The sequence below is a fragment of the Tamandua tetradactyla genome, chromosome 14, assembly GCF_023851605.1.
Source record: "Tamandua tetradactyla isolate mTamTet1 chromosome 14, mTamTet1.pri, whole genome shotgun sequence".
NCBI classification, from domain to species: domain Eukaryota; kingdom Metazoa; phylum Chordata; class Mammalia; order Pilosa; family Myrmecophagidae; genus Tamandua; species Tamandua tetradactyla.
Window position 1 is genome coordinate 75,385,900 of NC_135340.1, and position 14,965 is coordinate 75,400,864.

General features: G+C 41.8%; 3 pseudogenes; 1 reads left to right on the forward strand and 2 right to left on the reverse strand.

Annotated features, from left to right (window-relative positions):
* LOC143656532 (thioredoxin domain-containing protein 17 pseudogene) lies at window positions 1–2,497 on the reverse strand (annotated as a pseudogene).
* A 2,301-nt stretch (window positions 2,498–4,798) lies between these two features.
* LOC143656194 (heterogeneous nuclear ribonucleoprotein K pseudogene) lies at window positions 4,799–6,567 on the reverse strand (annotated as a pseudogene).
* A 3,180-nt stretch (window positions 6,568–9,747) lies between these two features.
* Window positions 9,748–10,989, forward strand: LOC143655472 (ribonuclease H2 subunit B-like; annotated as a pseudogene).
* Window positions 10,990–14,965: the final 3,976 nt, after the last annotated feature.

Sequence of the window (14,965 nt, forward strand, 5' to 3'; positions counted from 1 at the left end):
TTAATCTTCAGAGAACAGCCTCTCCATAAGGCTGGGCTGAAGACACTCAGATTCTACCAGTTTTTTGAGGCGTCCCGTATTTTAGTAGAGTACTCACTGCAGTTGCTTTCAGGTTTTTTCTGAAGTCATTATTTGGATCTTTCCAGCCTATACCCAGTCTGGGCACTAGCTTTTCCCTCCAGCGTCCTTAGTACCAGTAAATGAGGAGAAGAAGGTTTTCCCATTGTGTTGCTCCAAGGCTTGATTGAACTCTTGGAGGCCGGACCCGCGCCCTCCTCAGAGTGGACCTTCTCGCAGTTTGTGGACTGCGAGAGCAGGCCTTGGGTTCAGCTGCTGGGGTGCTGGGTTCCACGTGGCACGGGGCTAGCCAATTGATTTTTGACAAGCCTGCCCAGTCCACTCAATTGGGAAAGAACAGTCTCGTCAACAAATGGCACTGGGAGAACTGGATAGCCACATGCCAAAAAAAAAAGAGGTCCCTTAGCTCACATCATATATAAAAATTAACTCAAAAATGGGTCAGAGACCTGAATATAAGAACCAGGACTACAAAGTTCTTAGGAAGAAAATATAGAGAAGCATCTTCAGGATCTTGTGGTAGGCAATGATTTCTTAGACTTTACACCTAAAGCATAAGCAACAAAAGAAAATAAAGGTAATGGGACCTCATTAAAATTAAAAACTTTTGTGCGTCAAATAACTTTATCACAAAGGTGAAAAAGCAACCTACTCAGTGGGAGAAAATACTTGGAAACCACATATCTGGTAAGGTTTTAATATCCAGAACATACAAAGAAACCCTATAACTCAACAAGAAAAAACAAACAACCCAATGAAAAAATGGCCAAAAGACTTGAATAGACATTTCTCCAAAGTGGATTAAAAAAATGGCCAGAAAGCAAATGAAAAGATGTTGAACATCATTAGCTATTAAGGAGATGCACATCAAAACCACAATGAGATGCTATTTCATGCAGAAAATTATACGTGTTGGGGAGGATGTGGTATGGAGAAATAACAACCACTCATTCACTGCTGGTGGGAATGTAAAGTGGTGCAGCCAATGTGGAGAAGAGCTTGGCAGTTCCTCAGAAAGCTAAGTGTAGAAATATCATATGACCTGGTAATGAATGGATAAACAAAAGGCAGTATATACATACAATGGAATTTTATTTAGCATTAAAAAGGGATGGAGTTCTGGTTCAAGTGACAACATGGATGAGCCTTGAAGACCTCATGCTGGATATAATAAACCAGACACTAAAGGACAGGTATTGTATGATCCTACTGATATGAAATAATTAGAATAAGCAAAATGATAGTTAGAGTCTAGAATATCCCCAGGGGATAGACTGGGATAGAGAGTGGGGAGCTGATGCTTAATTTGTACAGAGATTCTATTTGAGTTGATCGTAAAGTTTGGAAACGGATGTTGGTGGTGCTAATGGTAGCACAACATTGTTAAGTATAATTAACAGCACTGAATTATATATGTGAAAGTGGTTAGAAGGGGAAATTTTCAATCATATATATATATTATAATTTTTATGTATCTATTTATTTAGGATACATGGGCCAGAAATCGAACCCAGGTCTCCCACATGGCAGGCAGGCATTCTACCACTGAACCACCCAGGCACCCCTTCAATCCTATATATGTTACTAGAATAAAAATTAAAAGAGAAAACGTAGGACTGTATGATACAGTGAACCCTATTACAAATGATGGACTATAGTTAGTAGAAGTATAAAAATGTTCTTTCAAGAATTGTAACAAGTGTACCACACTGATGCAAGATTAATAATAGGTTGGTATATTGGAAAAAAACATACATTCTATTGTGAATTATGGACTATAGTTAATACTAGAATTATAATATTATTTCATCAATTGTAACAGAAGTACCACACTCATGTAAAGTGCTAATAATGGAGGGGGGGCAGGAGGCATGTAATGTCAGAAACCTGGATTTTTTACATGCTTTTTCTGTACATTTTTTTTTTTCCTATTAAAAAAATGTTTTGGAGCAGTGCAATGGTGGCTCAGCAGGCATAGTTCTCGCCTGCCATGCCAGAGACCCGGGTTTGCTTCCCAGTGCCTGCCCATGCAAAAAAAGAAGAAAGCTTTAAAAGATCGAAGATTAGTGACTGCTAACAGACACAACTTCTAAAATTGGAAAATTCACAACTCTGTAAATTTGCTAAAAATCACTGATTGTACTCTTAAAATGAGTGGCTTTTATGGCATGCAAATGATACCTCAATAAAGATGGTTTTTTTTCAATAAAGATGTTTTAGAAATAAAAATATTAAAGTAATAATAATAATAGTAAAAACTCTCCAGTGGCTCACTCTGAAGGACCTACAATGATCTACAGACCCCATGTGATCTGTCCTGACCTTTTACCATTTCCTCTCACCCCATTTTCTCCATTTCTCTTGCTCTTACTCTAACAGGCTAAGCCACTCCTGGCCTCAGGGCCTTTGTACCTGCCATTTTCCCAGATGTCCACACATCCTCCTTACCTCTTCCAGGTCATTACTCAAATGCTACCTTCTCAGTGAGGCCTCCACTGACCACTCTATAAAATTTCCCTTCCTCCAGACTCCTTCACCCTTTGTTGCTTTATAATTTTCTGTAACATTTACCCATCTGATTTACCATATAGTCTTAATTGTCTATCATCTGTTCCCTTCAAAGAGAATTTGTTATATGAGGCAGGGCAAATATTTATTTTTTAAATTGCTGTATCCCCAGAGCCTAGAGCAGTGTCGGGCAACAAAAGATGTTGAAAAATATCTGTTGAATGAGTAGATGAATGAATGGTATCTCCAACACAATGCCTTTAGGGACTGGTTATGCAACATAAAATTGTGAAGTAGCTGCATTCAAGACAAGAGGCAGTAGGGAACTGGGGCATGTATGGTCCCACCTAAAGGCATTAACTTTAAATTGAAATGACAGCAGTAACAATCACAAAACAGTCCCAGCTAAACTAGTCCATCCTGTACGACAGACCAGCAGACTTTTGGCATGGACCTCCTAGATTTGCTTTTAATAAATGACTCTTTGGAAACATGCTCATGGTCTTCCTGGAAGGATTTTCTAAGAAGTGGCTCTGCAAAATCTTCCCCCACTCTAAAGGTATTGTTGAGACGGCTCATTATGTTGTAATCTACATAAAACATTTCTTTCTGGTGTTAGTATTTGGCCAGGTGTGCGTCTCAAGCAGTTTTATTTATTTTTGAATTGGACCCTGTGATTCATATGACTGATCATTTTTCAGCTAGAAAGTTTAGAGCTGTATTTATGGTCTTCCCTTCATAAGGATATAAGACTTCCTGGTATGCATTTTTGTTTTAACCTCATTCCTGAGTCGTCCGTTTTTTCCCTTGCCTTATCTTTCCTAATATTGCTATTTTTTGTTTCCTTGGTATATTTTAATTACATTCTTTTCTTAAAATAAGCTTATGTGTAAGTAAACAAATGAACAGAATATTTTCTTGCTCAGGCTCCAGGAATGGGAAATACCCAGAAGAAGTAGAATTGTTTCCTTTTGTTTTTTTACTGGTACCCTCCAACCCAGAGGTGCCACCTGCTGTGATAATCACTGGAAATGGAGAGAGATTTGCAACTAGGGAGGAATGCAACTGGGGATCTAAGAGGGAGGCAAGCAGAGGTGAAGAGATGGGACAGAGTTGAAGTGGAAGATGGAACCAGGAGAGGACTGGGTGCATTACAGTATTTCCCAAAATACAATGAAATAATCTCTTCTTGAAGGATTGGATTCCACCTCTCTCATTATGGAATGCCACACCCCAAGCCATACAAAGAGCATTTCCACAGTCTGCATTTCCTGACCAACCCCAGGTGCTATGTTCACGTTACATTGGAGTGCAGCTTCTCTTGTTGGGTTGCTTGGGAGTGACTAATGGTCCTTTCCCTCGCCCAGGATCTGGGTCCCTGTGGTTTTCTCAAGACTTACAGACATGGGAAAGGGCATGCCCACCCAGTGACTGGCTACAGGGTCCCACTTTTTGTTGACTCCTATAGGCACTCAGAGACCCCCGCAGGACATTTTTCAGTACCTTCATATTTATAGTCAGAACGTATGCAACAACAGGCCTACCCAGGAGATGGGTAAGCGAAGTTATGAAACCCACAGCCACCTTGACCAGAAACAGAGAGCAGAGTGGAACTAATCAGAGAGGAAATAATCCCTTCTAAAATGACTCCATCTAACCAGGAAATACTCTAGTGCTCCCCAACCTCATGCCCGGCTAATCCATTTATTGTAGGTACAGAGTAAATCGTCAACCCTGCCTGGTTTGTCTCCTTTAATACCTAGTTATTCTAAGACCTGGATAGACTCCATGTTCACTGATTGCATGAATGTTCCCCCATCTCCCTCCCAGAGGGCTGTAATCTTGAACATTGCCTGACAGCACAAAGCCCTTTATGATGATTAGCACAGCTGTGTGACTCACATCTGCTCCTTGACTGTTGTCAATTTAGATAAATGGTTGTATTATCTCTCTTGTCACGTTCTCTTCTTGCTTTCATTAAATACACGCACGCACAACTCTTAATTTTTTTTTTTTTTTTAGGTTCACTAAATTTATTTTAAAAATCATAAAACGTTTCTTACAAAAGAGCATTACATTCTGAACACTGCTCTGAATAGATGCCAGGGACACGGACTATTTTTACTCTTCCTCTCTGTCCCATCCCCCACCTCCAAATGTTACAGTGACCACAAAGCAAGGTGTTCACAATAAGTAATCTCATTTTTGTTTTTTTCACCACCAACAATGAACAAAAAATAAAATTCACTCACTCTGCTGCTGTTTCAAAATTTCAATGTTAGTTTTTGCACACCCTTTTCCCCACCCCCCCACCCTGTTTGTAAGGAACTAAAAACATTACATCTGGCGAACAGCAAAGATTTCACTACCCCTCAAATGCAGAACACCTACGAAGCAGAGGAATGTTGGCTTTTTAAACAGAAGCAGATAAAAAAAAAAAAGATGCAGGACTCCTTCAGTTCTTCACTAGTCTTAGAAAAACTTTCCAGAATACTGCTTCACACTGTTCTGCAGCAAATACTGTGCATTCTGTATCTGGTCCTGTGTTCCTGTAATGGTAATGATTCGATCTTCAGATCCTTCTAAGGGCTCATCAATTTTGATTGAAGCTCCAGACTCATGACGGATTTGTTTAATGCGTTGACCACCTTTCCCAATAATAGATCCAGCCAAATCTTTGGGAATAGTTACTTGTGTAGTAATAATAGGTCCACCGAGATCACCATATGAGCCACGACCCCCTGCATAGGAATAATCATATCCAGAGCCACCCTGTGGTTCATAAGCCATCTGCCATTCTGATGGGCTCCATGTATCTATCGCAGAGTCCCAAGTTTCATCAGCACTGAAACCAACCATTCCATCATAACGGTCTCCAGGTCTTCCTCTTCTGTCGTAAGCCATTAGATCTCCTCCTCTAGGTGGTGGTGGTGGTGGAAGAGGAAGATTCCGAGCTCTGCTGCCGCCCCGGCCACCTCTTCCAGGAGGAGGAGGAGGAGGTCCTCGACGAGGGCTCATATCATCATAATCTCTTCTAGATGGAGGCATTGGACGCCCACCCCGACCAGGAGGCATTCTGTCAAAACCACCTCTTCCCCGCATGGGAAATCCCACAGGACGTCCACGGCGGTCATCAAACATCATCGTAAAACCACCGTAATCATAGGTTTCATCGTAAAAATTGGGATCATAAGGCTGTGCACGTCCTTTGATGGGAGACTCAGATATAAGATCAAGGATGATCTTTATGCACTCTACAACCCTATCAGGCTTTCCTCCAATAAGGACAACCCTGTCAGTGGAATGAGGACAGCATTCCTGGAAAAGCTTGATTGTTGTCTGAGTGTTCTCTCGAAGTTCTTTGATTTTAGCACCTTTGACCCCAATAATTCCTCCTGCCAGACTCTGATGAATCAACAGTCTCAACTCGCAGTCAAAGTCGCTTCCTTTATAGTGTTGGTAATTTAAGCATTCCACAGCATCAGATTCGAGCGGGAGCTGGCTGGTTGCAGTGGGTGATGGCAACTGCAGGCCCTCTTCCAAGGTAGGGATGATTTTCTTCAGAATTTCTCCAATTGTTTCAATATCAGCACTGATACTCAATATGCGCTCGGGGCCACTGCTGTCTGGGACTGAAACACTGGCATTGTAGTCTGTACGGAGAGCCTTAATATTCTTGCCTCCTTTTCCAATCACTGCCCCAGCATTCTTGCTCTGAAGCAGAATGCGAAGCTCAACCATCTCATCAGTGTTTCTAGATCTTTTAAATGCTTGTTCCTCTTCCATATCTTCTGCAGGGCGTTTACCAAATTCACCATTGGTTTCCGTGTTGGGGAAGGTTTCCCCTGGCTGTTCAGTTTCCATTTTCTTGTATTAAATGGACACACTGATCAGTTATTATATATCCTTGCAGAGCAGAACTGAAGCGTTCTGGGCGGGACCAACTGACACCCTAGTGGCTGCTGTAGCCCGGATCCGACGGGAAATACAACTCTTAATTTTTAAAAGCACTCAAAAACGCTCACCTACGTCCTTGAGATTTTCTTCTCTTTTCATTGTGGGTGGGGGGCACGTGGCTAGGTAAAGGAGTTTAATGCATTATTCCAGCTCTCTGCAACCAGGGCTCAGTCCGCAAATATGAATCAAGCACCTACTATGTGCCACGCGCTGCTTTAGCTCTGAGGACACAGCAATGACCCAAACTACCTCTGCCCTCACCTCTATCCTCCTCCTCATGGGAGGAGAAAGACACTAATCAAAGTAAATAAGTTAAACATGAGGTGCTAAGCGCTCTGCAGGTAAATCATCCAGGGAAAGGGGACCGGGTGTGTGTACATGCGTGTGTGAGATGGGAGTGGGGTGTGTGTGCGATTTAAATTGTGATCAGGGAAGGCTCTACTGAGGAGGTGAGATTTGAGTAACGAGGTGAACGAGGTAACCGGGTGGGTGTGGTTCAGGTGAGGGGAACACAGGTGAGTGCAGAGGGCCTGAGGCAGGGGGGCGCTGGGTGTGAGAACAGCCCAGAGGCCCCCATGGTTGCAGCTGAGGGACACAGCAGCTGGACAGGAGGTGGGGGTGGCGGGTTATTTCAGGCCTTGTGAAGAAACGGGTTGACTGAGCCATGTGAGGGCTTTTAGCAGTGGAGTGACGTGAGAAATAGTTTAGCTTGTTCACTGCCACTGCTGCGAGATCAGCTGCGGACAAGCCAGAAGCCATAAGCCCAGCTCTGGCTCCTCAGACTCCCAACAGTGGCCTCTGCCACCTCGGAGGACCACTGGCCTTGTGTTTCAAACCACCATGAACGTCAAATGTAGACGTTTGAAAATTGGTGACCTTTAGTTTTTAATTTTTAAGAGTAGAATCCATTATGTGCTTATTTGCTTCTGTTTGGAATTCTGTTTAAAATAACAGAGGTAATACTGGTGAGTTGCATTACACTTTCTAGAAATATTTTTTATATATACTGCTTCATTTAGTCTTTTCAACAAGCTGATGAGGTAGACATCCATTTAAATTTAAAGTTTTAAGAAAAGTAATACTTATGGGATAATATAAAAATCTGACAAGTAAATGGTTAATAAAAAAAATGGACAGGAAGGACTCCTTTCTTTTCGGCAGCCACAGTCCCAAAGGCAATTTCTTAAGTTTTTTGAGAGTCTATTGATAAATCATCCAGCACATAAAAATGTGTAACTTATACCCCTCCCTCCCAAATGGGATCAAGTAACCAAGAAATCAAGATTTAAGGGATAATTTTGATGACTGAATCATTATATAGATATTCCTTTTTGCTTTCTGGCATATTGGAGTAGACAGAGGGAAATCCCTGAGATCTCTAAATTGTAATCCAGCTGCCTTGATCTCTGATAATGATTGGATATCCCTTATCTTCTGCCCCTGTGATTGTGTAACCCTTGTGACTAACCTCCGTTTGTACCCAGTTATCTAGTTTTTCAACTTTAGAATCTTGAAATCACTAAAGACACCCCTAATGTTTATTAATGAAGGGTCTTGGGACTTCCCATCCCACGTCCAAACTTATCTTGATGATGGAGACAGGATCTAACCAAAACGGACCCGCCTCACATGCGCAGAAGCTTAGACTTTAACCTAAAAGTCACCTATCCCTCATTCCGCCATTTCCTCCCCTGTGACTCGGCATGCAATCAATCTGCACGTGCTCAGTAATCAGATCCCCTCTCATGCCATCATCTGGGGCCACGGCGCTCAGTACCCTAAGCCCTGCCCATCTTTTTCTCTAATTATCAGAATTACTGCAATTCGGGGAGACAGATTTTGGGCGCATAGGCCATCTACTGTCCTACTACGTGCCTACTAACACACTCTTTCTCTCTCTGAAACTCCATTGTCTCAGGAATTGGTCATGAGAGCACACTGGGCAAAATAATTCACGGCCTTTTGTCTGGTAACAATCACACAGTGCATTCTGTTCGGCATGCTGTGTTTTTTCTCTTACAGCTACATTCCGGCCCTCTCTCCATGTGCGTGTGTAAAGACCTATTCCCAGTCTTTCTAATGTCTGCACAGTTTTCCAAGGAATGGATGTATCATATATTAAACAGCAACATATGAAAAGCTTTTGAGATAGTTCTTGCCATTTTTTAAGTGAGGAAACTCAAGTTCAAAGAGATAAAGTGACTAGCCTCACACTTTGCCGTTAGCAAAAGAGCAAAAACCCAGGTCTTCTAATTCTCAGTTCCTTGTGATTTCTGTGCCAGCATCAGGAGTGAGAGGAACAATAAACAGGTTCTCCTGTTTCAAAATTCGACCGGAGGCAGCTTGCACACTCTCTGTCTGGCCACAGGAAAAATTTCCTCCCCCAGCCCACTCCTTCTTACCATTCTCAGGTTCCTGTCAGTAAATAACCTGCTTTTACTTTCTTATACAATTGCCTGGGGTGTATGTGAAGACGCTCCAGGAAAGGGGAGCAAATTAAGCTGTTGGGTTTGAGGTCACTGGCAGAACAATTGCACTGTCACACTCATGAGCCGCTGGCTTTCCCATCTGGGCCATTTCCTCAGGCAGGCTGGGTGCTGCCTTCCAAAGCGAAGGGCGTGCCAGGCAAAGAAGTCCTCTCTGGTTGTGCCAGTTTGAAACTGTTGTGCACCCCAGAAAAGCTATGCTCTTTAACCCTCAATCAATATTGTGGGGTGGGATCTTTTTGATTAAGTTGGAGAGGTGACCCACCAATTGTGAGTGGGACCTTTCGAGTAGGTGGTTTCCATGGAGCTGTGTCTTCACCCATTCAAGGTGGGGTTGTCCTTAAGAGGGAACCATTTGGGAAAAGCTTCAGAGCTGACACAGACAAGTGACCTATGGAGATGCAAAGGAGGCAGATGCCCCCAGGGAAGCCTCTTGAAAGGAGAAGCTGGGAAGAGGAAGCTAGCAGACATAGCCAGGTGCTTTCCCGGCTGACGGAGAAATGCATCATTTCTTAGGTCAAGGTATCTTTCTCTGGATGCCTTAGTTTGGACATTTTTATGGCCTTACAACTGTAACCTTGCAATTTAATAAATTCCCTTTATAAAAGCCAACCCAGGAAGGGGAGGCCCCGTGCACCAAGGCCGCGGTCACCTGAGCCTGGCGCTAAATTCAAAACCCAGGGGGAGGCCGGCCAGGCACCCAGCTGGCTGCTTCCAGATGTGGAGCACCCTGGGCTGTGCGCACCGGCCCCTGGGCGCCTGCAGTAGGCCCTTCTCCTGCCACTATCACTGGCTGCTCCCTAGCTGGCCCGCGAGCCCACGATCTGGAGCAGTGCACAGCATGGTCGTGGGCGGGGAGCACGGGGACGAGGGGCGTGCCCACCAGTACATCTTCCTGCTCCCAGAATATTTGAAACATGCTCCAAAGAAGAAAAAGTGGCTTTATGTTTGTAAAATGGGTTAACCCACGTTCATGGGATGGCGCCGTTTACTTGGTCAATATGTGTGTGCAGCAGCTGTTGGAAATAACAGTTTTCAAGGAAAAACACCCCTCTTGGTTTATAAATCAGTCAGTTCAGTCAGCACTTGCAGACCCGTGAGCCCCCTGGAGCCCAGACCATGGAAGGAGGGAATTGCAGAGTGAACGACACTGCTTTCCTGTGGCTTCATCCTCAGAAGCACCGGAAGGAGGACATCTCCATTTTCCCATGCCAATGAGCCCCTTATTTCTGGTTCTCCGCTGTCTCAGAAAGGCTGATACAGAGGAAACGTTTCAGCCACTAGATCAAGTAGTGGATGATGTATTTCCAAATTCTGTCTTGTTGTTGCAATTTCCTGAACTGGAGAAGTTACTTTGCCATGTGACAGAGGAAAAAGAAATAGATGGCAAGAAATATTACAAATACAACAAAGAGAAAACATTAAAGTGGCTGGAAAAAACAGTGATTCAGACGACAGCAGCTTTAAAAGCCAAAAGCGTCAATGTTGGAGCCCAGGTACAGTCAGCTGCCTTTTTACCTGGTGACCAGGTGTCCAGAGATAAGAGGATTATATTAGTTATGCCCATGGTCTGATATCTGAACACATTTCTAAAGAATTAAGTGATGACTTATCTAAATACTTAAAGCTTCCAGAACCTTTGCCTTCATTAACAAATCCTCCATCAAAGAAAATAAAGTTATCAGATGAACCTGTAGAAGCAAAAGAAGATCACACTAAATTTAACATTAAAGATTTGAAGACTGAAAGGAAAAATAGCAAAGTGACTGCAGCTCAGAAGTCTTTGGCTAAAGTTGACAAGTATGGAATGAAAATTATTGATATGCTTTTTGGTGCAAAGCATAAAAAAAATTTGAAAAGATTTGAAACCTTGAAAATGAAATCTAGCAAAAACTTATTTTTGTATTTTACCCATTCCATTTTCATCTTCTTCTCTGCCACTGTACTTCCAGACCTTTAATTGCCACCTTTTGGGGAAAAAAAAATTAACAAATGCCCAACAAAGATGCCAAAGGGCAGTTTTCAAATTCACTTTAACATTTCTTTGTATTTGATTTTTTGTTCCTGAGCAAAATATGAAAAAGTCATTGTATAACTTCATGGCTGGTGGTCTTTGGTAACTTGTTTGACATAATAAAAAGTCGTCAAGCACAATTTCCTCAATAAACTGACATGGGACAATTAAAAAAAAAGCCAACCCATTTCTGGTATATTGCATTCTGGCAACATTAGCAAATAAAACACTTGTCATTTCTGACATTTTGTATTTTCAAAGTAGACAGATCCTAGTTTTTAAATATTGTAACCAAAGTGCATGTTCATTGTAAAACACACACACACACACACACACACAAAACACACATATATGAAATAGAAAATGAAAGTTTTCCATGTAATTCCCCCACTGCAGAGAAGCACTGCTAACAGAAGGAATGTCTTTCCAAACTTTTTGTACATTTACATGCATGAATGTGTGTGTGTGATGTGCATTTCATGTTTCCTTTCTATAGAGATGGAATTGTGCCATTTGTATTCCTCCACACCTCCTTTCTTTCATTGACAATATGTGGCGGCTATTTCCCCAGGCTGTCTCAATCTTGGACACTCGTTTTTATTTTTTTGCATGGGCGGGCACCGGGAAATGGACACTCTTTTTTTAAAGACTCTAAATGACTCCATTAAAATATTGTAATGATTTCATAATATTCTGTAGTCTGGAAGCACCATAATTTACTGATGGTTATTTTGATTGTTTTCAGTATTAAAAATAGAACATGCGTATTTTAGATCCTCAATTATTCAACTCACCATTGGAGAAAAACAGATCAGACTTAAAGGATGGAAAGCAGGGGAACCAGGCTTCCTTTCCAGTTTTGCTGTCTTAAGTGTGGCCTTACTCAGCTGTGTGAGGTTAGGCAAATCCCTTCACCTCTCTGGGCCTTTTTTCACCCAATTGTACAAGTAGGTTTAAACTCCAAAGCAGAAAGTGTTTCAGAGAGCCCTTGCCATGTGCAGAGAGGTATATGACTAAGCACTGTGGGATGCTGAGGAGAGCTGAGCATGTCCTTTGCCCTCAAAGAGCATCAAAATCTGATGACATGACACATGCAGGTGGTAAGCTGGAAGACTCTGGGATCCTTCCCAGCATCCTGCACCCCGCAAAAAACAGGGTTTTGATGATAAATGGGAAAGGATGGCAATTTGGAGATAGCATTAACCACAGTATAGAGGTGGGAAAGTGCCAGGAGCAGCTAAGATTAGGAGGGAGATTCCTAAGAGTTCGCAATAAATCTGGAGAGACAGTTCAGTGGTGGTAGGATTTTGAATGTCAAGAAAAGGAATTTGGACTTGACTTGTTTTTTAAACAATGAGAAATCATGGAAAACATGGGTGGGGCTGAGAATTCATAGAGCCATGATGTCACTTCTGTGATCTGTGGGTGACCCATGGTTTGTGCAACCAGGTAAAAGTATGTGTATATATGTTTGTGAATTCACATCGTGATAATAAATTAGAATTTAATTGCTGGAAGGGCAATCCAGACAACCCAACCCTTTCAGGGAACCAGACCCCAGAGGAAGGGACTTGGCAGCAGAGATCAGAGTTCTGATTCCAACTCTGCCCCTAAAGGAGGCCCCAAGAACCCACCTAGACCCACACTTTCCGTGACGTGAAATGAAGACATTGGATGAGAGCTTATGCTGTTTCACCCACTCTGATCTTCTGAGTCATACTTTTGTGTGTTTTGAAAATCCCTTTTGTACACATAAACTCATTTAATCCTCAACCAACCCTGTGAGTGTGGATAGAACAGGTGTTACCTGATTTTACAGATAAGGAAGTTAGGGTTTGTAGAAAGATTAAGTGACTTGTCCTGGGTTATTTAATGAGTAAAAAAGAACAGAATCCTAGTTTTCAAGCTTCTAGTCCAACGCCCTTTCCACTACAATGCTAAAAGAAAATAATTTCCCTTTAGCTTTGTGATTATTAATTTAGATTTCCTTCAAATGAGATCCACCGATACCAATGTAAAGGTTACTACGGGTTTGCCCAATAGGAAGCACGCAACAATGCAGGTGAGTAAGAGATAGGGAGACAAGTGAAAGAAGACATTTTTGGAGCAAATAAACCATCTGGCTCTCTGGCTTCTTTACAATTTATGTTCTTTTGTTCCTTTCCAATCTGACCCTCTCAATGTACCTTTGTTTGTTACTCTGGTTGTGTCCATTAAATTAAATTGGAAAATATATTCACAATGTCATCATACCTTGTTTAATAACGTCTTCTTAGCTTGAAATAATTGGTCATTGTATTGTGATGGTGCAAAGTAATTCGGTATAAAAAGGGAGAGTGGGGAGAAAGCAATGCATAAATAAATGGAATTGGATATTTATAAATGTGTTTACTGCAAACCAGCTTCTTGGTTAATATAATCTTAGAAATAACTTAGTAAGACTTTCAAATAGAACTTTTCAGAGAAAGGAAGAAGCAAACTCAGTTGATGAATTGGAAAGCCAGAACACAGTGCTGACGTGTCACTCTCAGGGCTTTGGAGGATGGTTTTTCACTCTGGCTACACCTTTCCTAATCTTTCTCAAGGGAATCAACACGATTTTCCTTCATTCACTTACAGCAGTGTTCATTGCAAATGTTGAGAGATACTGTTTACATCTTTGGCTCTTTGAGGGCACAGAATGAAGCTTATTCGAAATAATCTTCTCTGGGCAATAAATTCTTAATTTTGCTATTGGGAGATTCAAGTTAAAATATGAAACAAAACAATACTACCTGATTGTAGCACAATAATGTAAGTACACTGAACGTGAGAATGATAGAGGGAGGAGGGCTGGGGTACATATGAAAACAGAAGGAAAGATAGATGATAAGGACTGAGATAGTATAATTAAGGAACGCCTAGAGTGTACAATGATAGTGACTAAATGTGCAAATTAAAAAATGTTTTTGCATGAGAAAGAACAAAGGAATGTCACTATTGCAGGGTGGAGAAAATAGATATTCATATTTTGAAACTTCAACTTCAAATAAAGCAGGAAATGTTTATTTGGTGCAAAATTCATATTTTGACTAATACATTTCCTAATTTAACTTATATAGACAGTTTAATTGACCACCATTAAGTACATGGAACCTTGAATAGGGCATGAGATTTTGTTGGTTTGTCCAGATTAGTGATGCTCCAATAAATCCCAGAGTGATTTGAACAGTGACTAAAGAAGTATTTGCAAAGTTCCCTTGGGGAAATGGGAGAAAGAGAGGAAAATTCAACTTCCCTATTTGGAGAATTCCTGATATTCTTGCAAGCAGTGGGAACAACCAAATCAATAGGCCAAGACTTCAATCTTGGGGTTGGCCCCTATGAAACCTTTCCCTGGAAAGGATAGGTTAAGCCCACTTAAAATTAGGCCTAAGAGTCACCCCCAGAGAACCTCTTTTGTTGCTCAGATGTGACCTCGCTCTCTCTTCTCTCTCTTTCTCTTTCTTTCTGTCTCTCTCTCTCTGTCTCTCTCAGCTGACATGGCAAGCAAACTCACAGCCCTCCCTCCTCTGTGTGGGACATGACTCCCAGGGGTGTAAACCTCCCCGGCAACATGGAACAGAAATCCTAGGATGATCTGGGACTCGGCATCAAGCGATTGAGAAAACCTTCTCGATCAAGAAAGGGTAGAGAGAAATGAGACAAAATAAAGTGTCAGTGGCTGAGAGATTTCAAACACAGTAGAGAGGTTATTCTGGAGGTTATTCTTACGCATTATATAGATATCTTCTTTTTAGTCTATGATATATTTATTAGAGTGGCTAGAGGGAAGTACCTGAAACTGTAGAGCTGTGTTCCAGTAGCCATGTTTCTTGAAGATAATTGTATAATGATATTGCTTTGGCAATGTGACTGTGTGATTGTGAAAACCTTGTGTCCG